The sequence below is a fragment of the Lissotriton helveticus genome (assembly GCF_964261635.1).
Source record: "Lissotriton helveticus chromosome 1_1 unlocalized genomic scaffold, aLisHel1.1 SUPER_1_unloc_3, whole genome shotgun sequence".
In the NCBI taxonomy this organism is placed as follows: Eukaryota; Metazoa; Chordata; class Amphibia; order Caudata; family Salamandridae; genus Lissotriton; species Lissotriton helveticus.
This window is the reverse complement of record NW_027611670.1, coordinates 5,582,739-5,606,669: the sequence shown is the minus strand read 5'-3', so window position 1 is coordinate 5,606,669 and position 23,931 is coordinate 5,582,739. Positions and strand designations below refer to the sequence as shown.

Sequence of the window (23,931 nt, the reverse complement as noted above, 5' to 3'; positions counted from 1 at the left end):
CCACTATAGGTGTGGCAGGGTATACTCAGACATGAGTCCCTTTCTCACTGCTCCATCAGGATTCAAGCAAGCCGGGCCGAAGAGGCTGAAATGCCAGAAACCGGTCCCCGGTAGCTTGTCTCCTTTCTGGTAAAGAATTGGCTTGGTAGTTTAGTCTGCCCTGTTCCCATGATGCACTGGGCCAGGGACAGACTGATTTGCATATAGCCAGGTTCTGAGCTGGGTTGGGGCAGTGAGATAAATAACGGTGATGGATCAAGCCCTGATCTTTGGACTGGGTAAGAGTGGTCTGCTCAATTCAGACACTCTGTTCATCACCACCCCCTTTTGTAAATCGTGTGCACAGATATGGCTTTTCTCTGGGTTAATGAAATACAAAATTTGAGACTTCACTTACAGGTATAATACTTTCCTCGCCACACTTAGATTTTTGGAAATTGTTTAAACGTAGAATGCTGGATGTCCTTCAGTTTTTCAAAATAATCCTTCTTATGGCACTGACTTCAGTTGCCTGGTGCTAAATCTTGCTTTCTTCGTCAGTAATTTCAATCACCTATAGTATTAAAATTAAATAGTTAATACATGTACATTTCCAAAAATATAATTTACAAGCCAAATCAATGCAGAATTTTGAATATGCTGAGCTGTTTTTCAGACAGAGCAGAGTGTAGAATGGTAGCATGAGAGTACTTGGATGTAGGAGTGAGGTTTTGTAGAATTTTCAACATTTTATTAAGCTCACAAAGGATACATGTACCCTATGGAGTTGCAATATAGAATCCCAAAGGCAGATATGAAAGTCATATGGACTGGCACCAAACAGATATTAAAAAAATATATACTATTAATTAATTTGTAATGCAGATTTCTGGGAAGGGAATGACTCCTCCACGGACAACAGGCATTTTCCCCTCCCCTGCCCGGTGATGGATCAAGCCCTGATCTTTGGACTGGGTAAGAGTGGTCTGCTCAATTCAGACACTCTGTTCATCACCACCCCCTTTTGTAAATCGATTTTGGCCACTATAGGTGTGGCAGGGTATACTCAGACATGAGTCCCTTTCTCACTGCTCCATCAGGATTCAAGCAAGCCGGGCCGAAGAGGCTGAAATGCCAGAAACCGGTCCCCGGTAGCTTGTCTCCTTTCTGGTAAAGAATTGGCTTGGTAGTTTAGTCTGCCCTGTTCCCATGATGCACTGGGCCAGGGACAGACTGATTTGCATATAGCCAGGTTCTGAGCTGGGTTGGGGCAGTGAGATAAATAACGGTGATGGATCAAGCCCTGATCTTTGGACTGGGTAAGAGTGGTCTGCTCAATTCAGACACTCTGTTCATCACCACCCCCTTTTGTAAATCGTGTGCACAGATATGGCTTTTCTCTGGGTTAATGAAATACAAAATTTGAGACTTCACTTACAGGTATAATACTTTCCTCGCCACACTTAGATTTTTGGAAATTGTTTAAACGTAGAATGCTGGATGTCCTTCAGTTTTTCAAAATAATCCTTCTTATGGCACTGACTTCAGTTGCCTGATGCTAAATCTTGCTTTCTTCGTCAGTAATTTCAATCACCTATAGTATTAAAAATAAATAGTTAATACATGAAAATTTCCAAAAATATAATTTACAAGCCAAATCAATGCAGAGTTGCAGAATTTTGAAAATGTTGAGCTGTTTTTCAGACAGAGCAGAGTGTAGAATTGTACCCTGAGAGTACTTGGATGTAGGAGTGAGGATTTATAGAATTTTCGACATTTTATTAAGCTCACAATGGATACATGCACCCTATGGAGTTTTAACATAGAATCCCAAATGCAGAAATTAAAGTCATATTCACTAGCACCAAACAGATATTTAAAAAAGGATACTATTAATTAATTTTTAATGTAGATTTCTGGGACGGGAATTTCCCCTCCATGGACAGCAGGCGTTTTCCCCTGCCTGAGTTACCACCTACTTGTATCTGGTTTCCTGACTTTTGAGTTTTGGCCTCTGCCTCAAGCAAATCTATTGTGTGCTGCGAGGACTATGCCTAGACATATCCCTCAACTATGGTCCAGAGTATGAATCAAGGGCAATTAAGTTAAGGCGTACTTTCATGTGCTCATTTTATTCCACCTGATTATCAGTTGTTAGGTTTTTCTGCACCTGGATGTACCGGGTGCAGAAAAACAGGACACCATTTTTTTCCAGACAGGAAAATTAGACTGAAAAGACGCACAAGACTCTGGGTGCAGCAGAAGCAGCCAAGACTTATGCTGTTTTTTTACTAACTGGGGGAAACACAAAATTCTTCCCTTTGTTAGACATTTCTTTACCCTTCCCTCCCCTGCTTCACCCATCGCCCCCCCTCAACCAACCACATGCATTTATCTACCACCTGCTTAAAACTAGTGGTAAATAAAAGCAGAAACACACTATGAAATAGTGAATGGCAGGTGGATTGACAAGCAAGCAGAAGAATCTGTTCCTCATGGCAACTCCCCTGTCCATGGCATCAAACTTGTGACTGCACGTTACTGGGGTAAATATATCACAAAGTTAAAAAAAAACAATTACACGAGATTTTTCTGCCACCCCAGTACTATGCAACTTCTAACAAGGGACTATGAGAGGTCTTGGACCGGTCCTGTGACCTGGAGGGTCACACCAAGTGTACCCTTATTTAAGGCAGAGTACTGTCATGGGTTTAACAGCTAGAGCGGTGGTGGCAATGCACCCTGCTGTAAGGATCAATAGCCTGATGTGATCTTTGCATCATGGTCAGTGAAGTGGCGTCCTGCTGACACACCTATGTAATGCTCCATTTCTATGCCTGTGCACAGACTTTGCACTAACATCAAGTGCGTGTTTAGGGTGTTGGTGTGCATAGCATAAAAGCAATGTGAGAGTGCAACAGAGTAAACTGCATCTCCTGCCTGCCAGTTGTGTATACAAGTGGGACCATCTATCCCTTTTTTATACCCTAGTTCAAAGTCCTCTGTTACCAAGGAATAAAGTGCTCTACAAAGTACTTAGGTGCCTGCTGTGCCACCAAGGATGGTGTCAGGCTGACAGTCTATCTAAGTTGAAGGGACATCACCTGCAGGCTGAATTACTTAATGGAGAAGCTGTGTACCTGTCCTGAAGAGCCTAGAAGCCTGCCTGTCTGGTAAGAAAGGGAAGGGAGTTTGACTATCCAGCAGGAGGACAAGGCTGTCCTGGAAGAAGCAAGGTCCGACACATCCTCGTTATCTGTAGGGCGGGCCGGAAAGCCATCCAGCAGGACCAGCTAGTATGAGTGGCCCCCTCCTCCCCCGCCAAGACTCTCCCAACAGTTCAAGGCAGAAAATAAAACTCTACAACAACGAGATTGTTGAGGCCCAGTTGGACGATTGTGTGCTGCCAACAGCCCGTTCAAGGTTGCATTTGCCAAATTCCTAACACAACAGGGTCTGAATCTACTGGCTTCCTGGAGAGCATGCGTTGGGCTTTTAGCTGCTGAATGTCTGACTACTCTGTGTCAGAGGCCCATGAGGGACTACAACTACTCCAATGTCGAACACCCTGTCTGAGCTTACGCCTGTGGTCCAGCCGGCCACAGTGTGGGGTCAATTGCTGACGGTCGGGCCTCCAGAGGGGCTGCACTTCCCGACAGGCCAGGTGTGGCTGCTACCTTGGGACTGCTGATCTTCAGGCAAAGGCAAAGAAAAGACAGAGTGGGTGCCCTACTGTATGCAGCCTTACATCCAGGACAAAAGCGCTCCACAAAAGCCTGCTGGTGGGTCACTGCTCTCTCGAGTGTTATGGCGTGCCATTCAAGTGTCGGGAAACAGGAAAGAGACCCAGACAAGACTGACTCATCCTGTGAAAGGGTAAGACGCTTACGACAGAGCATACACGCATTGGGGTGACTGGAGTGACAGAACTGACCCTATACTATATTCATGATACTCCTAAATGCCCCTAGAGGGGAAGAGGGTATCAGAACCGGACGCACCTGTCTGCAGCACATGGTAGTCTGACATGCCTGCACCATCCTTTCACGCAGACTGTCCATAAAGTTGATTTTAGAGCTGCTATGCACATAGCAGGGGGAATCTCAGACCATTCGCTGGTGGAGGTGCAACTCGATGGTCCGGTTGTGGAATTCATGCTACCCCCAAGGGTTGATCCGTGATATTTTTAAGACAAGACGTTCAAAGCTCGTATGAGAGATGGAGCAGACTTCTATTTTAAGGAGAACGGGCGGCCTGTTGAATCAGCTTGTGTGCTATAGGATGAATTCAAGGCAGTGATTCGAGGCCACACACAGCCTTGATTGGGAGAATGCCAAAGGAACGTAAATTGAAGTGCGAGGCTCAGGACAGGGAATATGCTTTCCTGGAGGCACGCCTGGCAAGTGGGGAATCAGTTTCTCTCCCATTACACCATCAACTGAAGCAACACACATTAAGAGCACTAATGGAAAATAGCGTGCACTCATGCGCTGGCTACCCAGCATTGTCTCTATGATGTCGGTGATAAAGCCAATGAGTTGCTTACATGGTTAGAGACAAGACAAAGGACGGAACTGGATCCTTGAGGACACTGACAACAAGGCTCCCGTTAGAATTATATAAAGGCATGATGGATAAAATCAGGGAGTACCTCCAGAGTATGTTTCAGACTGCCTGAAAATAAGGGTGCCTCCCAGAGGACCAAAGAACGTCTGAGGTGGCGGTCTTCCCAAAAAGGACGAACCAGCAACTGAGTGTGGGTCTTATCGACTTATCTCCCTGCTTAATTTTGAGACTAAGGTCTTTGAATAGGCCCCGGCGATCTGCCTGCGGACAGTAGCTTCATGCCACACCAGGGAACGCGCTTAAATCTCTGACACCTTAATGGAGTACCACACGCAACAGGGGATTCCTTTGCTCAACCAGTGGCACTGCTGTCAAGCTCTTGAATGCAGCCCCTCTAGAGTGCATGCACGTCAATAACACAGTCACCCGAGTATTTGCCGTCCAACAGGGATGTTCCTTGTCTCCTATGCTCTTCACACGTGCGTAGGTTCGCCAGGACCTCTCATATGGGGTATTCCAGTTGATCAGGACTGGGATGAGAGAATCTCCCTCTACGCTGACGTTTTGCTGTAGGACACGTAATCAGCCTTTTCGAGTGAACAAATCCTACACATTTTTCACATATTTGGAGATTATTACGGATATAAGATCAATTGGAAGAAGTCCTTAATATTCCTGCTGGTGGCAGGGACCCTGCGGCTGGACTCTAGGTGCACAGTTCGGGTGGAACTACATGGCTTTAAATATTTGGGCGTGTTTATTACAAGAGAGCCACAGGCAGGAACATACTCCCGAAATTAGACCGGCTTCGCTAGGATGCCCTACACTTGCGGGCGCTCCCGCTCTCCTCACTTGGACGAGTGGCCCTATTTAAAGTGATGACCCTCCAGGGTCTCCTGTACATCGTGCAAAAACCGTCCTTTAACATCCCACAAGACATTTTCTTTCAAAAGGAAGACTGAGAACTTCGGCTCCTGTTGTGGGATGGTGGCTATCAAGCTCAATAAGGTGCAGAGGGGAGTTTAAGGAGGACTGGTGGTCCGGAGCATTCGCAAGTATTACTGGGCCACGCAGCTGGTGGCAGTCAACAACTGGGTTTTTGTGGGCCCGTGAGGATCCTGCTTACCGGGTAGATAGTTTGGCCATGGGCAAGAGAGGTTACCCCACCCCGGTGCTGTATCGAAGAAAGTATGAGTGCGCCCTACCTACTCATACCTAAACAGTGGTACGGGTGTGGAAAGAGGCTACCAAGTGTTTAGGCTGAGAAGGTAAGCTGACTGAAATTACTCCACTGTATGATGGTGTTCTCTTAAGTGCAGCGGGAGTATTGCAGGGCTTCAAAAAATGGGGATTGATTTGCTTAGAACGGCCAGGCGATGTGTGGAGGGGACAGGCGCTTGTGTCCTTCACAATCCTACAACAAAGGTATATTAGGTGACTAAAGACAGTTCTGACATTTGCAGGTGGGTCACGCTCTGCAAGGTCACATCTGGGAAGGGGGAAGTTGCCTGATGCATCCCCACTGGAGGACCAGCTGCTAACTAATCCCCTGACTGAAAAAGCAATCTCAACCATCTATTGGAAGTTGATCTACAATTCTCTGGATCCCTTGGGGATGTTTCAGGCGGCCATTCACCAACTTTTGTGTTTTTCAAAAAACAAGCTTCCAAAGCTGGAGTTGCTTTTTAAAAAACAATAACTAATCACCCTCACACCCTTGGAACTTTCTCCCTGATTAATTTTCTCCCAGGAAGTGGGATTCATTTAAAAACAAATTCTCATCACGACTGCCAGGTATTCCCTGGTGGTCCCGAATAAGAGAAAAATACGTCAGACAGCCTGATCTAGAGAGGAAGGGCCGTTTGATGTATTACACAGATGCCACTCAAGTAAGGCTGGACACATGACAATCCAGCTGACTTGCATTAGGTCAGGCAGACCATCCGTTTGTTGGACAGGATACTCCACCACGCTTGTGAAGGAGTACCCTGCTCACCAAACTCATAATCAAGACCTTTATCTTGTCTGTGCTATGCATGTATCTCTAGTTCTGCTTCATTATGTCCATCAGTCTTTGTATTAGCTACCTGTTATTGAGGCTTGTCAGTCAGTCAGTCAGTCAGTTCAACTTTATTCGGATACGACAGTACCCATAAAAACACACAAGACAATACATCCCAATAATGAATGCAAAGGACTAAAATAAAATATACAGGTTTCAGAAAGTGACTTGTGCAAAACTGTACATCATATCAGTATATGTAATTGTTAAAAAAGGAACACATCACAGTTTATGTTAAGCAGTATCAAGGGTCCATCATGGATCTCCGCGCCCTTATTGCGTTTTTTAAGAAAGTGCTAGTGCGAAATATAAGTTCAACATCATCTAATTCTACTATTAATCGATATGCTACCTCCAAAGTAATTGGTCTTCTTTTATTAAAATAGGGACATAAAAACTGTTTAAAATATTTGATATAGTATTTGCAGAAAAATATAAAGTGCATAATAGTTTGCTTACTCCTCCCATCACAAGAACACAAGTTAAAATTCGAAGTTAGGCTGTGGCCAAGTGGGAAGCAAAGTGAGAATCAAACTGTACCAGCTCTTAGACGGAACAGTAAGCTTGTCTTCCAACGGCTCATTGGTAAAGACAAATACATATGAAGCGGATAACTGTACCGTTCAATAGCCATGTAGTTGCGCACAGTTGTTTTCCTGACCTTTACCGTCTCCCGCTCATCCTTATATAGGGAGTACAAGGTGTTCTGCATTTCCTTTTTTGCAGATTTTTTGAGGCTTGTGTGTTTAGTACAGTTTAATCTTACGGTGTGTGTGTGGGTTTATTTGAACCCTGCGATTTAATATGCCCTTGTGGTTTATGCAGTGTTATCACACCCTTGTAATTATAAAAAGTATGTTACAGGCTGCCAGGTGTCTCTTGCCCGTGACTTCTGAAGAAGTAATGGTGCACAGTTAACAGAAGCAACATTGCAAAGTGTCAAGAGCCTGATTTAGAGTTCGCTGGCAGGGTTAGTCAGACACAAACGTGACGGATATCCTGGCCGCCGTATTACAAGCACCACTGCACCACTGAATATAATATATGGGAGCCTCATTTCTTTCTTTTGTACTTTCTATTTCTCTTGTTTTTATTATCTTTACTAGCTGTACCCGGCCTCGCGTTGCTGTGGCTCAGTCTGGTTAAAGGGAAAAGAAAGAAAAGAGTAAGCACATGTTTCTAATATGTTTAATTTCACAATGCTTGTGGGTATACAATATTTTTGTTGTTCCATTGTCTGTGCAGATGTAGAGATTCTCTGGTTTGCTGAATCTAGAACACGCAACATATAATTGTCCCTGTGAGAAGCAATCAGTGTCCAGATCTAAACCGCACAATTCTAAAGATTGGCCCTGAGCTTTTTTTTTTAAACAAACTGTATTGAAAACCACAGTTTGTAGTACATGGATCATAGTAAGTACTCATGTTTTTTTGTTTTTGCTGCTTGTTATCCAGTTTTTACCAATATCAATTTGATACATATTTAAATCACATCACATCAGTTAATATAACAGAAACAATCAGTACAGATGGTAGCTTTTGGACGCATCCTTAATATATAACATGTAATAGAACCGCAGGTCGCGGTTGCATCGTGTTCTTTTAAATTATGTTGCAAACTGAACCAACTCCTCCCCCCTTCCTCCACCCACTTCACGGTCTGCCATCCTGACACCAACTGTCCATCCTAATACATGTAGACTATTGTCTCTATGCGTACCTTGTAGTTGTTGCGCATCAACCAAATCAATAGTCTGTTCGGGCTTTCGATTAAAAACACGTGCGTATGCGACACGCGCGTTTCTGAATCCAACGTTGTGTATATAACAACATGCGCGTATTCAAATCCAACATTGTGTCAAAATTTTAAAGCAATCAGTGAAGAACTTTTGGAGATTTAAGATTTTGAACAAACGAACACTTTACATTTTTATTTATATAGATAGATTTTACTTTTTTTGTCCTCTTTCTTATTTCTTTTTCGGTTTCTCTCTATTCCTGGCTTAGCTTTCATTCATTTCTTAATTTAAGAATGCTTAGCATCCTAAAATCCTTAAAAACACGCACATATTCGACACGTGCATATTCGAATCCAACATTATGTATATAAAAGCACACATGTTTTAGAATCCAACATTGTGTCAAAATTTCAGAGCAATCGGTGGAGAACTTTCGGAGATTTGAGATTTTGAACAAACGAACAGTTACATTTTTATTTATATAGATAGATTTTACTTTTTTTGTCCTCTTTCTTATTTCTTTTTCTGTTTCTCTCTATTCCTGGCTTAGCTTTCATTCATTTCTTAATTTAAGAATGCTTAGCATCCTAAAGCATTTTATTCATTCAAGCGGCATTTCTTCTTTCCTGTCATGGGGATGACTGCACAGATATCCTTACAAGAAGATCTTTTGAATTCTGCATGAACCTGTTTACTAATGGTCCTAGTTGAAGGTGTCATTTAGAAGTTAAATATATGTTTCTTATGTGAGGTACAGTGGGTATGTGTGAGAATGTGTGTGAGTGAGAGAGTGTGTGTGTGTCTGTGTGTCTATGTTATGTTATGTTATTTGTACTTGTAAAGCGCACTGCTACCCTAGGGTGTCCTGGCGCTGAGTACTGGTGACCTGGGGTGTATCGGCTGTTTAGTGGGAGAAGAATCATGTTTTCAAACCCTTGCGAAAAGAAAAAAGGTTTGGCGCATTTCTGAGATGGAACGGAAGTTCATTCCATGCTTTGGAGGCACAGTGGAGAAAACTTCTGCCTCCCCAGTTAGTTTTCTTAAAGGTGGATGTTTGGACTAATTTGGATCCGGAGGAACGCAGGAACATACCAGGTAAGTTTGGTTTTAAGAAACTCCGGACCAATCCCATTAACCGCCTTAAAGACGACACAAAGTGCCTTAAAGCGTGATCTAAGTGGAACTGGGAGCCAAAGCAGTTTCTTAAGTTCTCCTTTGACCGAAGCAAACCTACGAGTTCCCGTCAGCATTCTTGCTGCCGCGTTCTGGCCCAGTTGCAACTTGTTCATATGTTGTTTCTGAACATTAAGATAGAGGCTGTTGCAATAGTCCAGACGGGACATAAGGAGTGCAGTGACAACCGTCTTTAGGTTGTCTGCCGATAGGAAGAACTTGATTTTTTTGCTGAAGTTACCTGATTCACTTGGTCCCCCATGGTGAGATTCTCATGTGGAGGACAAAGCCACCTTTTCTCACCGGCGTCATGCCTGGATGACTCTGTGGACATACAAAACACCGGGGCTCCAAGCATATTTTGGTCTGGGATATGGCTGGAAAACAAAAGAAGCCTTTTTAAAACATAGGTTGGGGATCCTACCTGCCATTCCATATCTACCACCGTGGCTGAGAACGAACTATGGGACTAGATGCCGGCTGTGCGGAATAGGAGTCGAAGACTTAGAACATTTACTATGCACTTGCTCGAGGCTGAACGAGGAGAGAGCAGCCCTGTTAAAAACAGCCTTTAACGAACTAAGTATCCGCTCACGCAGACAAGCAGTCCTTGCTTGTTTTGATCCTGGTCTTCCACCGCTAAATGGGAAGCTGGTGAAATGAATATGCTACTTACCAGTATGCATCTGTTCTTGGCATGTAGGGCTGCTAACATTCATATCTTAGCATTAGATCGCCGCCTAGTGTTGGGCTCGGATGATTGCACATTGTTGTCCTGGAAGAGTCTTCGAAGTATCCTGAGATAGGTGGCTCCTCCCCTGGACTACAGTGCGCATGGGCATCGGCTCCATCCCCAGATTGTTTTTCGCCATTGTGGCAGAAGATGGAGTGAAAAGTGTAAAGGATGTCCATGCTAATGAATAAATACAATAGTATATCTGCAGCTGCGACAGGCACCGGGGAGGAGGGCGGGCGATATGAATGTTAGCAGCCCTACATGCCAAGAACAGATGCATACTGGTAAGTAGCATATTCAGTTCGAGGCATGTGGGCTGCTAAATTCATATCTTAGCATAGAATACATAGCAGTCCCTCCATCAGCGGCGGTTGCCCGTGCCAGCTGCAGAAACCTGAAAAAGTGTCTTCAGAACAGCCTGTCCTACAGCAGCTTGCTGCTTGGAATGCACATCAACACAGTAGTGTTTAGTAAAGGTGTGTGGTGTAACCCACGTGGCTGCTCTGCAAATATCCTCTAAAGGAATGTTCCCTAGGAAAGCCATGGATGCCCCCAGTTTGCGTGTGGAGTGCGCTCTGGGGGGTATTGTTAAAGTGCGCTTTGCTTTTTGATAACATATCTGGATGCATTTAACAATCCATCTGGCTATCCCTGCTTTGGAAATCGGGTTGCCTTTGTGTTGTGGTGCGAAGGCAACAAAGAGTTGTTTTGTTTTTCTAAAGGGTTGTGTTCTGTCTATGTAGTACATCAACGCCCTCCGTACATCCAAGGTATGGAGCATTCTTTCCGCCACCGTTTGCGGGTTTTGAAAGAATGCTGGTAAGTCAATAGTTTGGTTTAGATGAAACTGTGACACCACCTTCGGAAGGAATTTGGGGTTAGTGCGTAGCACTACCCTATTTGGATGGATTTGAATGAATGGCTCTTGGATTGTGAGCGCCTGCAGCTCACTGACACGCCTCAGAGACGTAATAGCTACAAGGAAAGCTACTTTCCACGTAAGGAACTGGAGTTCACACGAGTGCAGTGGCTCAAATGGCGGTCCCATCAGTCTGGTGAGAACGACATTGAGGTTCCACACCGGAGCTGGCGGTGTTCTTGGGGGAATGACTCGTTTCAGACCTTCAAGGAAGGCTTTAATGGCAGGCACCCTGAAGACAGAGAGGTGCTGCCTGTTCTGGAGATAAGCCGCTATGGCGGATAGATGTATCCGAATGGAAGTGTACGCTAGATTGCACTTGTAAAGATGCAACAGATAGCAGATGATGTTGGGGATAGATGCATCTAGCGGGTTGATGTCATTGGCTGTACAGTAAATGACAAAACGCTTCCACTTTGCAGCATAGCATGCTCTAGTAGTTGGTTTCCTCGCCTCCTTGATGATGTGCATGCACTCCGGAGGTAGGTTAAGGTATCCAAACTCTAGGACTTCAGGAGCCAGATCGCCAGGTTGAGCTGTTGTGGATCTGGATGCTGAATGTCTCCATGGTTCTGCGTCAAAAGACTGGGCGTGAGGTGCAGTCTTTGATGCGGCACCACTGAGAGTTCGAGGAACGTGGTGTACCAAGGCTGGCGCGCCCACGTTGGAGCAACCAGGATGAGAGTCATCTCGTGCTGCCTTAGCTTTCTTGCGACCAGCGGTATTAGAGGGGCTGGCGGAAAAGCGTACGCAAATTTGCCTGACCAGTTCATCCATATCGCATTCCCCTGCGACTGTGGGTGAGGGAACCTGGCGGCAAAGAGTTGGCATTTTGCGTTCTCTGCTGTGGCAAACAGGTCTATCTCCGGATGACCCCACTGCTGGAAGTACGGGTGGAGAACAGATGGGTGTATCTCCCACTCGTGCATTTGATGGCTGTATCTGCTGAGCAGATCCGCCATCTGATTGTCCTTTCCTGGGAGGTGTTCTGCCATGAGGAAAATGTTCCTCTGAATGGCCCACTTCCACATGCTCTGAGCCAGATGAGACAGCTGTGGCGAGTGGGTGCCTCCCTGCTTTTGAATGTAGTACATCGCGGTCATGTTGTCCGTCCGGACTAGCACGACTTTGTTGCACAGATGTACAATGAAGGACTTGAGCGCCATGAAGATTGCCATCAGCTCCAGATAGTTGATGTGCATCTTTTGTTGCTGCGTCGTCCATAGTCCCTGCACTGTGTAAGTGAGCACATGAGCTCCCCATCCCTGGAGAGATGCGTCCGTTGTCAGGACAATCTGCGGCACGGGCTCTTGGAACAGTCGGCCCTTGCAAAGGTTGTGTGGAGTCCACCAATGCAGAGAGTCGTATGCCCGACTGGTAACCAACACTAGGTCTGTCAATTGCCCACGAGCCTGTGTCCACTGATTCGCTAAGCACTCCTGGAGCGGGCGCATATGTAGCCGTGCGTGAGGGACTATGAAGATGCAGGAGGCCATCATGCCTATCAATTGCATGAACACTCTCGCTGGAAGCGAGTGTTGTGGCCTGAACTTTTGGATCAGAGCCTGCATGCTGTCTATCCTGACTTGGTTTGGCTGAGCCATGGCCGTCAGGGTGTTGATCGTTGCACCTAGGAACTGCCGGACATGCGCCGGCTGAAGATGCGATTTTGGGTAGTTCAGGGAGAAACCCAGATCGTGAAGAAGGTGAATTGTAGTCGACATGTCTGCGGCGCACTGTTGCTCTGACTTGGCTTGCACGAGCCAGTCGTCTAGGTAGGGGTAGACATGGATGTTCTGCCTCCTGAGGTGCGCCGCTACTGTCGCCAGACACTTGGTGAACACCCTCGGGGCTGTTGTGACACCGAAGGGTAGGACTTTGAACTGGTAGTGCCTGCCTTGAATAGTGAACCTGAGGTATTTCCTGTGTGACGGGTGTAGTGGAATGTGGAAATAAGCATCCTTGAGATCTAAGGTTGCTAAGAAGTCTCCCTGGTTTAGCACGGGAAGAATCTGTTGCAGCGTAAGCATGTGGAAATGTTCTGATAGTATGTACAGGTTGAGGGGACGTAGATCTAGAATGGGCCTGAGAGATCCGTCCTTCTTTGGAATAAGGAAGTACAGGGAATATACCCCCGTGCCTTCCTCCCCCACCGGCACGAGCTCGATTGCTCCCTTTTGCAGCATCACCACTACTTCCTGCTGCAATAAGAGCAAGTGCTCTGCGGACATAGGCCGTTGCCTTGGCGGGATGTTGGGTGGAGTGGACTTCAACTCTAGGCAATAACCATACTGGACTAGTTGTCGCACCCACCTGTCTGTGGTGATGTTTCTCCAGACGGGCAGGAACTGCTGCAGTCTCCCCCCGACAGGTGTTAGGTGGTCGGGGGGCAGTGACAGAGAGTCACTGTTTGCTGGGAGTAGAGGTGCGGGAGCTGTTGTTTCCTCTGCCGCGACCTCTGTTGCTGTTATTCCTGTAACCTCCCTTGTTCTGTTTAGTGAACGAGGATTGTGCCCCACCTTTTGCGAACTGGGATTGTTGACCCATTTGTCCTCTGGTGACTCCACGTGCACCTGAGCGACGAAAATTGCTGCCACGAAACTGTTGTGACTATAGGGCCCCCATAGACTTAGCAGTTTCTGTGTCTTTCTTTATTTTCTCTAGGGTGGTGTCAACATCCGGACCAAACAGACTATCAGGATTGACTGGCTGATTAAGAATTGTTGTCTGAATATCCGGTTTAAACCCTGAGATGCGGAGCCACGCTTGTCGTCTCAGCATAACGCTAGTGTTGATAGCTCTAGCAGCTGTGTCCGCAGCGTCAAGTGCACACTTGATGGCTGCGTTTGAGATTAGCTTCCCTTCCTCAATAAGCAGTTTGGTGCCCTCTTGGAACTGTGGAGGCAGGTGTTGTACAATCTGTTCTAGGGTGTCGTAGTGCGCCCTATCATAACGCGCCAAGAGCGCCTGTGTATTGGCGATGCGCCAAAAGTTTGATGCCTGTGCAGCTACTCTTTTGCCCCCTGCCTCTAGCACTTTGGATTCCTTATCCGGGGGAGGAGCTTCACCCGTAGTCTGGGAGTTGGCACGTTTCCTGGCATTGGCGACCACAAGAGAGTCCAGTGGCAATTGTCCCCGAATGTATGCGGGGTCTGCAGGTGCAGGTCTGTACTTTTTTTCAATGCGAGGGTTGACCACTCTCGCTCTCGTAGGCTCCTTAAATATGTCCCCAGCATGCTTGAGGACTCCTTTAAGCATAGGCAGTGTCTTTACTGTCCTTTCAGAGACCGAAAAAGTGTCGAAAAGGAAGTCTTCCTCAACAGGGTCGGCATGCATGTCCACATCGTGATTGGCTGCCGCCCTTTCGAGTAGGGCATGAAAACCTGCTGAATCCTCAGTCGGGGATGCCCGTGCATTAAAAGGCTGCGGGTCCTGCCCCGCACCTTGGGTGTTCTGGTCACCAGTGTCATCATATGAATCCGGTTGCACATCAGGTTCATTGATTGGGAAATTGTACTGCTCGTCCTCATCATACCCCTCACCCGCAGAGTGTTCTGGGGAGGGAGTAGGGCTCCGTCTCGGAGGAGGCTGGATGGGTTCCGTGAGGCCTGAGGCGTCAAGGGGCACCCTCTTCTTCTTTAGTGGGATGACATAGGGGTCCACTGGCTCCGAAGTGATTTTCCTCTTATAGAGGGTCAGTTTGCCCGTGTCAGCGTCGATGAAATGCTCCGAATCGTCCTCGGATTCGAGTACCTGACGTGGAAGTGGGCCAGTCGGTGAAGAAATCACCTGTTTCGGTGCCGATTTGGTTGAAAATGCTTTTGGCGCCTCCTTCGGCGGCAAAATAAAGAGAAGTTTCCCAGACGGCTTCTCTGGAGTGTCTTTTCGCGGCTGCGTTGATGGTATCGGAGCCGACGGGGCAAAGGCCTTTTCCCTGATTCTTTTCAGTGATTCGGCTATGGGGGACGGCACACTCACAGTTTGTGTCGGCGCTGACGAGGATGGTCTGATTTTCCCCTCGGATCCGACGTCCTTGTGGGCCTTGTGCGTTTTGGGCGCGGATCCTGTCTTTACCGCCTCCGATTCCTGCGTTTGGGGCACAGACTTCTTTCCGTGTGCCTGCGTAGCCTCCTTGGAGCCGACTTTGGCGGGTTTTGACGGCGTCGTAGCCGCTGTCCCGTGCCGACCATCTTTCTTGGAGGACCCCTCCTCTGGCGTCGGTTTCGATTTCGCAGCATCGGAATCGACGGACTTCTTCGACTTCTGCGGACCGGAGGTCGACGGAGTCGATGGGGTAGCGGGCACCGTCGGTTTCACCGGCACGGCAGCCATCTTAGGGACACTCGAGTCCTTAACTTTCGGTTTCGTTTTCGGGTCGGCCATTTTAGGTGTTGTCGATCCCGATGGTTTCGGTTTCGAAACAGTCTGCCCAGCAAGTAAGTCCGTGGCCGGGCCCGAAGGCGGGGCTGTGGCTTGCGGCAACGGGTCTTGGGTAAGGCCGACAGGCGATCCCGTGTCCCGGTCGGTATCCTCGTAACCTTCGGGGCAGAGCTCGTCCGCTGAGCTATCCGCCGCGGCCCCATAAATCTCATCGACGTCTCCTACCTCGTCGACGTATTCAAGGCCTTGACCCGCGACTCCGTCGTCGTCTCCCGGATCCGCCTCGACCTCCGTCTCGGGTGGGGAGATTTGGAGATGATGACCCTGGTCCTCTTCGTCTTGGTCGCCGAAGATGTTCTCCGGATCCGGGGCCGCTTGTTTAGCTTCCATGCGCATCGCGCGCCGAAGCTTGAGAGTCTTCTTCGAGCGGAACTGTGCACACAACTTGCACTTGCCGTCGTCGTGGTCAGGCGAAAGGCATTTGTTACACACGGGGTGTAGATCGATGTGTGGGTACTTGGACCCACAGAGCGGGCAGTACTTAAACGGGCTCCGCTCCATGTCCGAAAAGGCTTGCAGTCGTGTCGCGATGAGAAGGCCTCAAAGTTCCGAGAGCGAAGAAAACTCCGCTTATTCCGGCTCCAAGAGACGGAAGACTCGAGACCGTGCGCAGACAATACCGACGCAAGAAAATCGAGGCCTTTTGGCCGCTAAAAGTTAGTTTTTCTTGGTTCCGACAGTAAGACGTCGAGACCACATCCGAACCCAATGGCGGAAAAAAACAATCTGGGGATGGAGCCGATGCCCATGCGCACTGTAGTCCAGGGGAGGAGCCACCTATCTCAGGATACTTCGAAGACTCTTCCAGGACAACAATGTGCAATCATCCGAGCCCAACACTAGGCGGCGATCTAATGCTAAGATATGAATTTAGCAGTCCACATGCCTCGAACTTTCTGATACTAGCAGAACGGAAACTACCATGCCAGGCAATCGGCTAAAGAGGAAATTTCGGGTGTGACCAGCTGCTATGAACAATTTTCCACTCACGTTTATTGATTTTAGTAATGTTACTTTTTAACTAAAATTTCTTGCTTTTACATTTTCTCTTTTAATTCTACTTGTGGAGATTGTTTTAATGTATTTTTTGTAATGGTTTTAATTAACCTAAACAATAAAGTTACAACACACACTGGTCCCCCATGGTGAGTTTGTTATCCACCATGACTCCCAAATTCTTAGCTTTCCTAGAGAGTGTAGGGCGACCAGTCTGGGGTCTAGACCCAGGTATTATTGCCAGATCAGGTAGATGAACATAAGTTACTTACCTGTAAAATGTGGTTCTCCAGCCTTGGTATCTTTGATAGATTCACATGCTTGAATCATTCCCAGTCGTCGAAGTGTGAGTCTCACGGTACATAGAATAGCAATATAGCAATAGCATAGCGGAATGCATAGCTGAAAGAGCAATAGGAAGTATTTTAACATAGAAGTTAATAGGAAAAAACTTGTCACTTTAATAACTTGTCCAAGTCATTAGATATGGTCCAGACTCCAGCCAATCAGGTGACAGTACCTTCTGGAACTTTCTCCTCAGAGGCTCAGGCTCTCAGATTTTCAAGCACAAGTGTAGCATAAGAGCCAAGGAGAAGAGGGGAGCCTCTGAGGGGAGGTGGGTGGGTCGCATGTGAATCTATGAAAGATATCAATACTGGAGAAGCACAGTTTTCAGGTAAGTAACTTATGTTCTTCTCCAGTATTGGGGTATCTTGCATAGAGTCACATGCTTGAATCAGAGTAGATAGCAGTAATTCGAGAACTGTGCATGGTAAACCATAAGTAAATCGTAAACAGAGTACGAGAGAATACATATATGTATATTACAGTATAGCAGTAACATGGGCACATCTGCAAAAGCAGAAATATATACATATATGCAATGTGTGCAGGAGGAGGTAAAAAACAGAGGCTCACCTTACTTAAAAAGATTACGTAGCACCGCTTGCCCCACAGCTGTGTCAGCATTGTTGGCAGCTTCAGGACAGTAGTGCTTGGTCGCAGCTCTGCAAATCTGATGAAGCAGAGCAGAGCACTAGAGCAGTAGAAGAGGAGACTGCTCTAGTAGAGTGCGCTTTAATCGTTACATGAAGTGTCTTGCCTGCTTGCTGATGGCAAAAGGAAATTGCACTAGATATCCAACATGCAATAGTCTGTTTAGCAACTGGAGGTTCTTTACGCATCCTACTTCGACTATAAAGAGCTGATCAGTTTTCTGGATACTGGTCGTTCTTTGCAAATATAATTTCAACCATCTCATCTAGAGAATGTTAAGTCTTTTCCGCTGGCGACTGTGGATTAGGGAGAAAAGTCTTTAAGATGACAGGCTCATTCAGGTGGAAATCAGATGGAATTTTAGGAATAAAGGCCGGATTAGTGCGGAGCACCACAGGGTATTTGGTGAATTGAAGAAAAGGTGGTTTGATAGTAAAAGCTTGTATCTCGCTGACTCGAAGTAAGAGCTAAAAGCAGCAATGTCTTCCAGGAGACAAATTTGTCAGTCAAATACTTTTATTTCGGTTAGAAACCATAAAAAGGCATATTACATACAGTGCTATTTATACATGGTTGTAAAAACGTTAAAAAGCATCATAGAATCACCATACAGTACAAGAATAAAAATCTCGAAAATGCTATAACAAGTCCCATAAGTGCTGTATCAAGTTGCAGTATCAAAAGGGGGGCCTCCCCATTTTTTTGCAGACTTTTTCTGGGTAAAGCGGCACAGGTCACCTCAGGAGAGGACCATAAGTCCTCCCTACCTAATGCCTTGGAGAGGCACCGAATGTGCCTTAGCCAGGATATTTTCCCCGCGCCCCTACTAGCTAACAGGTCCCGTAGGTCCTCCCTATAGCTCTCCAATTCAGGGGTGGCCCAGAGTCGTCTCCAGAATAACAGTGGACGATTCAAGGCGACGTCCTGTATACGAACCAAACCCAGGTCCAACTTTAGAGGTATGAGGGGTAACCTCAGGATACGCCTCATAAAACTGTTCTCAGTAATGGAGAGGGGCACCGCACTTAGGTGTCCCCACAAGTCCGCACCATAAAGTGCGCCCCCTCTCGCCTGAGCTCTGTATACTTCAACGGGGGGTCCCACCTGTTTAAGAGGAGATTCATTAAAAACTTTTAAAATGCCACCCGTTGATTGGGCAAGCCTCAGGTTGACTTTAGCAATCTGCGGCCCCCAATCCATCCTATCAGTTAAGGTGACCCCCAGGTACTCAAAGATCGACACACGATCCAGAGCCAGGCCATCCAAATGCGGATGAGGTCAATTGGGGCGTTTCAGATTAAATACCATGTACTTGGTTTTGGTGAAATTGATTTCCAGGTTCCTCTCCTTGCAGAACCTGGCAAAGGCCTCCAATGTGCGCTGAATGCCCCCGATGATTTCGACAATAGAAGGGTATCATCTGCGAACATTAGTGCCGGTATTTTCCGTCCCGCTAGTATTGGTGAGTCTAGATTTTTTGCTCCCAAGAGAAAGGCGATCAAACCGTTGAGGAATAGGGAGAATAGCGTGGGTGCTAGGACGCACCCCTGCCTTACTCCGCGTTCCACCGGAAATGAGGTTGAAAGAGCGCCTTCCCTCCCGTACCTCACCCTAGCTTACGTGCCCTTGTGCATCCGTTTGAAGAGGTCACACAGATAGGCCGGCACTCCCATGTCCCTCTGGACCAGGTCAAATGCGGATCGGAGGTCCACGAATATTAAATACAGGCTACCCGCTCCCAAAGTGACCGTCCTCCAGTACACAAGTTGTAGCCTGAACAGCTGGTCGGTTGTAGAAACCCCTGCCCGAAACCCCGCCTGCAGGGAGGTTAGGATGTGGTTGTCGTCCATCCAACACTGCAACCTGGTTAGGAGGACTCGGGCGAAGAGTTTCTGGAGGACGTCAATCAGGCTTATGGGGCGGTAGTTGGCCCGGTCCAGGGGAGAAGCCTTCTTATGGATGGGTATGACTACAGCTCCCAACCAGCTCGAGGGGATAACCAAATCCTGCATGATGGCATTGAAGAAGGTACAGATATAAGGTGCCCACACCCCTTGTTCAGACCGATAAAGGTCCCCAGGGATCCTATCAAGGCCAGGTGCCTTACCCGGAATCAAACTCCTTATGGCCGCCTTGACTTTCAAGATCGTGCAGGGATAACGGTCTGAGGCACCTCCCTCAACGCAGGTTGGGTCAGACAGACTATCTACTTCCGATGATTCCACTAGGGGACGCTCAGGGTCGAGGGAATAGAGGGGCTTGAAATGTGCAAGCCAAACCTCTTCACACAGGTTGGAAACAACTGCATGCGTCCCCGTGGCCGGCCCTCCCCGAACCAGGTTCCAAAAAGCCCTAAAGTCGTGGGCTTCTAGGGCTGCTTTAGTTTTCTCCCATCTGTCGACTTACCACTCCGCTTTGGTGGCTTGGGTCATGCTAGTATAAATTTGACGTGCATTTCTAATCGACAACTGGGTTCCCAATTTCACCTCCTTTATGAGGGTTGCTTTTGCCTCCCTACATTTTTTGTTGTACCAATTCTCACTCTTATAGGGTCTCCCCCTACCGGGCTCGGGAGCTGTAAAGAGGTCAGCCAAGGAGGTGAAGAGCTCATTATGGATGGACTGGATGGCCGGGAGATACGAAAGCCCAGAATTCCCATTCCTCAGGTCACTGACCTCAACTAAGGCCCCTGCTACGTTGTTGTAGATTTCTGCCAACTTATCCGGTGCCTGAGCCACCCTCTCCCACCTGACCCGCCTGCCTCCCCCTGATAAGAGTAGATGCCGATTGGTGGAAGTCCCAGGTGCATCCTGGGTAGTCAGGTTCCCCAGGTGACTGAGTAACTCAGGTGACAGTAAGTTGTGGTCGCTGTCGATTCTTGGCAATACAGCGAACAATTTTAATTGGGCCCAGAATTCCACGTTGGTCAAAATATAATCTATTGTCGTGCTTTTCCCCAGTCGGTTATAAGTGCGTGCGCCTGGTATATCTGGGCCTTAGGGAAAAAGCTATGAGCAAATTATTAATGGCAAGTGCCAACGGCGTCAGACGGTTTACTGGATACGTGGAGCTTTCAGGGATGTGCCACAACTCATCCTCCTTAGAAGTAACTGGGGGAATCCCAGAGAGAGGCTCAAAGTGGCAGTTGAAGTCTGCCCCATGATTTTATGGTGCGTGGGGGGAAAGGAAGAAAGGAGAGCCTCCAAGGCATCCAGAATAGATAGACCTTGTTGTCGGGGAAAGGGAGATGAATTTAAGATCAGCCCTACGAATGGGCTCAAATGGGGACTTCATGAGTTGTGCCAACACAATGTTCAGATGCCAAGGAGGAGCATCTGAAGGCGGGCGTCAAATTGGGGGGAACATCCGAAATAAGCCTTTGAAAAATTGTTGAATAATTCTTGAAGAATAAAGAGAATTGGAGCCATCCTGCCGGAATCTGTAGATTGCGGCCTGAAAAACTTCAGGGTAGAGTGAGCGAGGCCAGATTTTGCTCATTGTAAGAAAAAAGGCAGAAGCTGCTCTGGCATAGAGTGAACAGGGTGAACATTTGAAGCTTTGCATCAAAGACAACCGTTTCCACTTGAGTTTGTAGGTTTTGATAGTGGAGGGTGCTCTAGAGTTAGTGATGACCACCCTGCAGTCGGAGGAATAATCCAATCGGCAAACTCATAGTGTTCAGGCACCAGGCTGCCAATCGCAGAGAAGTTGGATCCAGATGGCAGATCAGGCCGTGGTTCATAGTAAGAAAATTCGAAATTGGGCGCAGCCAAATTGGATTGCACTCCGACAGGAGGAGGAGCTCTGTAAACCAGAACTGGCGAGGCCATCTGGGGGCTATGAGACGAATGCGGCAGGGTTCTTTTGCATTTTCCAAAGTACCCTTGGGACAAAAGGAGTCGGTGGAAAAGCGTAAGTATACATTTTTGACCAGTTCATAAAAAATGCATTCCCGCACGATTCTGGGTGGGGAAGCCAACTTGCATAGAATGTGCATTTGCGCTTCAGGTTGGTCGCAAATAAATCCAGATTGGGGCGTCTGCAAAGCTGAAAGATGCGGTCCAGCGTCGGCTGATGAAGTTCCCACTCGTGGTTTGATGAGACCGACCTGCTCAGGGAGTCCGCTAGAAGGTTGGACACTCCCGGAACTTGGACTGCTGTTAAAGTGATCTGATGTTGAATCACCCTATCCCAAATTTGCTGAGCTTGTAGGGATATCATACACTCCACACTTTCTACCACTGACCTTACGTCATACTTTTCTCTAAGATCACCACTTTTGGGAACACCCTGCTACTTCACTTACTGCCTCTCTTTAATCTCTTTGCTAAACACTCTCACTTTAATTCTTTTTTTTTTCACCTAGCCTGCATAGAACCCATTTCAATTTTAAAATCAGCCAATCCATCTTCCACACAATCTGACCTCTTCATGGGCATGAATGTTAAACACCTTTTTGGATACATTTCGCGGCTGAACCGCACTACTAAATCTCTCCAGCTTAACTAATATCTATTCACTGCTTCAAAACTGCTATTGTATTATCCCTTATCAAAATCTTACTTGTGACGGTTTGTCACATGGCTCAGTTAGGCCCAGGGAGAAACGCTGCAGTTTTAACATGGACACGTTCGACGAAAGTTGGCTTTTCTTTCACATGATGACTTTTGAAGCATTTGCATCTGTGAAAGTGAAGGATTAGTTTCCATGAAACTACTTTGCTTACGAATTCCACTTCGTAAGAACACTATCACTACACCTTGACCAACTCATAAGGTCTGAACATACATTGTGCAGATGGGACGGTTTGTTATTCGTCCATGAGGCGAAGCATCTATCAATAGATCATGAACAAGGGCGGCCTGACTAAGGTCTCAGCCTGGAAACAAGAATGCTTTTTGCTATAAATAAACAAGCATTTCTGGGTTGGGGCAGAGGAGCACTTGCTATCATTGCAAGGTCACTCCCTGCTAAAACCTCAACTCAGCTGCTTGCCAATCACTCTGCGAGGAGGGATGTCCAACCTGTGAGCAAGACGGGTGTCAGGAAGCCCCTGTAGTACACAATGGGCTAGAGGATAAGGAGTGCCATGCCATCTCTTCATATATTTCTCCCCTCCTATATTCACAAGTGGAGAGAGGGGAATCGGCAGGAGGCCCCTTTAAGCCGGTAATGAGGACAGACGTCACACGATACACGATTCAAGAAGGCGGGACGGAGAGCACGTCAGGTTGGTCAGTAGTTGGTCCAGCTACACGCAGCAAGGGAGCGCGAGGTGGAGAAACCAGACGGAGAAGACCTAACAGCCTTCCGAGAGAGAGAACCGGAGCCCAGGGGAGGTCACAGCTTGTCCGCAAACAGAACACCAGAACCCGGCGGAGGAGGAAAAGCCGAAGAAGGAGACCAGACATCAATGAAGGACGCATAGTCACTACGCCACGGGCCCGGAGGGACGTGGCACTTACAGCTACATGGCATCTGAAGGGGTTTTGGAAAGGGGCTGAGTCAGAGAGGGACGGGAGGTGAGGTGGAGGGGTGAAAGGGACCCAGGGAAAAGGAAATAAGTGAGACGGAAAAGAAAGGCAAGAGCAGAAATCATTGGCTACTCTTTTTATTTTTTGTTACTCCAACCTCTACCCCCTCCCTTCACATGAATGCATAGATATTATTTATCCCTCACATCCTCCCTTGTCTAAATCATGAAGCAAAAACACTTACCTGAGTCTTTTCCTTCTGTCCGAGGGACGACGGCGGCCGAGGCTCACCTAAGGGACTGAAGTGAAAGACCCTGTGGAAAAGAAGTATAAAAAAGAGACAATCAATCATTGTGATTTCCTGTAATACTAATAAAAAGTGCATACCAAGAAATTATTCAATGCAGACAGCTCCTTCTTGACCGACTCTTTTAAATACTTGGTGTAGAATGTGGGCATAATTCCATTAGTCCGATAAAATGGAAAGCCTAATACAACAACTAATTTGTGGTCAAGAAAAATTGGAATGGGCCATTGAGAGACAGATGGCGACGGCCCAAGCCGACAGGGAAATGTTCACGGCTTCGCTCACCCAGCAGGTTCAATGCATACATAAGGTTGCTGACGGTCAAACACCCTAAACCATCAGTCAACAGAGCCACCAAGGGGTACATGCAGGGCACCCCAACATATCCCTCTAGAAATATCAACCGGGAGAGGACCCGGATGCCTTCCTTACGAATTTCGAAAGGGCTGCCCAAGCTGTGGATGGCCGGAAGGGAAGTGGGCTTTCTTTTTAGCACCGCTATTGACAGGGGAGGCCCAGGCTGGGTACCAAGTGGCTAACCTCA

At 47.2% G+C, this 23,931-nt stretch overlaps 1 long non-coding RNA gene across 1 annotated transcript in view; it reads right to left on the bottom strand.

The window, feature by feature from the left end:
- Positions 1-1,536: 1,536 nt before the first annotated feature.
- LOC144805861 (uncharacterized) overlaps positions 1,537-23,931 on the bottom strand; it is a 47,312-nt gene continuing 24,917 nt past the window's right edge. The window contains exons 3-4 of the long non-coding RNA XR_013605617.1: positions 23,325-23,394; positions 1,537-1,573 (exon numbers count right to left, since the gene is read on the bottom strand). This is a non-coding gene — a long non-coding RNA (uncharacterized LOC144805861). The remainder of the gene's footprint in view (positions 1,574-23,324; positions 23,395-23,931) is intronic.